Source organism: Notamacropus eugenii, chromosome 1 (assembly GCF_028372415.1).
Source record: "Notamacropus eugenii isolate mMacEug1 chromosome 1, mMacEug1.pri_v2, whole genome shotgun sequence".
Taxonomy (NCBI): domain Eukaryota; kingdom Metazoa; phylum Chordata; class Mammalia; order Diprotodontia; family Macropodidae; genus Notamacropus; species Notamacropus eugenii.
Window position 1 is genome coordinate 135,217,252 of NC_092872.1, and position 2,680 is coordinate 135,219,931.

Sequence of the window (2,680 nt, forward strand, 5' to 3'; positions counted from 1 at the left end):
AACCCCCTACATGCCTTATATCTAGAATTATATGAAATTGTCTTTCCCCTCCAAGAACACACTTTATAGTTTGTAAGTGGAAAATACACACAGTAGGAAAGAACAATATAATACAGTCTATGGGAAGTGAGAAGGTGTAGACGTTAAGTGCTGCTTTTCATTGGAGTAGTCTATGGAAAAAATGGAACACAGAACCATAGAACATTGAATACCTAATTGAGAGAACATCTAGTCTATTTCACAGGTGTCCCAGTCTGTTTATAGGTGCTTTGGGGTCATAAAAGTAATGGGAGTTAATTTGTCATTAACTGCCAGGGGAAGAAACAAGGCTCTAAATTTTAAAACAAGGCAGAGGTGGTAATAAGACAAGGTAAGACTGACTAATCCAGGATACATAAGGCAGAGCTGAGGCAATTCAGGATACACACAATGGGGTTGGGACAATCAAGTATACGTGGGGGAATGGTGGTTGTGAGTAGCAATCAAGGATAACCAGGGTAGTTGTGATGATCTTAAAGTCACTGCTGGAGGAGGATGAAAGGGGTGGTATCAATGATGGTCCTTTGACAGGCTCCCCTATGAACCTGGAGCATCTAAGTCACACTAGCTTATTACTTGTTTTCAATGGGTAAGATGCAGGCATTCCACCCCTGCATACATGGGGACAGCTTATAAAGGCAGACTGGGGCCAGAGCTTTCATAGAAAAGATGAAGGTGGAGAGGTGGGAGGAGGTGTGGCTGAGTCTCGCTCAGGCATGTCTAATTGATCCCTCCCTTCATGTGACAGGCAGAAAGATGCTGAGCTGTGGCTGCTAAGGGATGCCAGGGAGAATTCCTTTATCTTGTACAGTAGATTCATCAGAATTTGAGGGTCCAGGCTAATAATTGCTTTTAATAAAGAGAGGTACAAATGACCACAAATTTCCTAGTCCTTCCCCTATCCACCTGTGATTGCTGATTCCAGGGTAAAAGCAGCCCACAAAGATGTCCTATCAGACCTGAGAAGCTCCAGCCTGATACAGAGAACATTTGGTAGGGCACACATTTGGATTGCAGGTGGATTTACCTAGAGTAAAGGAGTTAACTCAAACTGTTCCAGGTCTGTTTCATAGTACCTCAGCCCACAACATGAGAAGTACATGATTGAGTACAAAATAGGTTACAGAATGAGAGATTTAGATCTATCAGGTATCTTAGAAACCATCTAATTCAATAATTTTACCAATTGGGAGATCGAAGCACAGAGAAGTTAAGTGTTTTGGCCCACGTTCACACAGCTAAGTAATTTCTGAGACAGGATTTGAACTCAAATATTCTGGTCTCCAAGTTTGGTGTTCTCATCATGACTTCATATACCCTCTCTTCCACCACACTGCAACAGGGATAAGAGATTATCAGTCTACATGGTTGTCCCCTCAAAACCCTTTCTTTCCAGTTCATCAATCTCCTCAGTTGCCATGACTTACACCTTTATTCTACCCCAGCCACCCAAAGGGATATGTAGCGCTCAAATATCACCATCCCTTATAACTGAAAATTCAATCTATAATGTTCAAATCTGAAATTTCTCTCTCTGATTATAATCTTCTGCCCCATCACTGCCTCTGCTCTAAATCTGATCTTTATTTCTACCCTGATCTACAATCTCTCTAGCCTCCTACCCCTACCTGTAATGAGAGTTAAAGATGTTCCCCTCCCATTAATAGGCTTCAGTGGAGCCCATTAAGGGAAGCTTGATTAGGGGAGGCTTTTTTGTAGGAAAGCCGACACATTTTCTTATTTTCTAATGAGACACTGGGTCATGAGGGTCGTGATGCCCTCTGGCTCTAAAAAGTGTATATATACTCTGAGGTGAGGTTTTGCTTGGGGCTTACTCTTTGGAAGAAGTTTCCTGTGCCAGATGAGTCTTTGGGTAACCATGATGGAGCCCCTGGCTTTGAAAACCTGGCTGTTGGTACTTCTGTCTCTGGTAACCATGTATATATGTACAATCAGACAGCTAGATCTGTCAGTTGATCTTGATGTATGTATTGCTTGTGATCAGACAGAAGCTCTATCTGTTGGTCTTTATTTCTCTGCTTGGATTTTCTCTGTTCATATATGTGATTATATGTGTTACTTTCCTTTTAGAAAAGCAAATTTAAGAACCTGTGCTAGCAGGCCATCCCGGATGTGTCAGTGTTGTACTTGCTGCTACACCGCCCTTCTCACCATCATGCCTTGGAATCAGGAAGACTCATCTTCGTGAGTTCAAATCTAGCCTCAGACACTCAGGTGTGTGACCCTGGAAAAGTCCCTTAACAGTTTCTCATCTCTAAAAATGAGCTAAAGAAGTAAATGACAAACTACTTCAGCATCTTTGCCAAGGAAACTCCTAAAACAGGCCATGAAGAGTCAAATAGCACTGAAATAATTGAACAACCATCCTGGATTATCCCCACAGTCTACCTTCTCTAGCTTATTTGTGTGCTGCCAAAAAAGAAAAAAGCAGAACTATGATGTCAAGGTCTTCAACTAATGTGTCTTATTTAATCTCCACTGGGCTCTCAGTGCTGCTCAGAAAACCTTTTATTTTTCTTTAATTAGCTCTTCACCACACACATTCTTAATAACTTTGAAACCCTCTTCTCCCTTCAAGCCACCCTTCCCTCTCCTTTTTAGCAGTGAATCTTGCCACCTA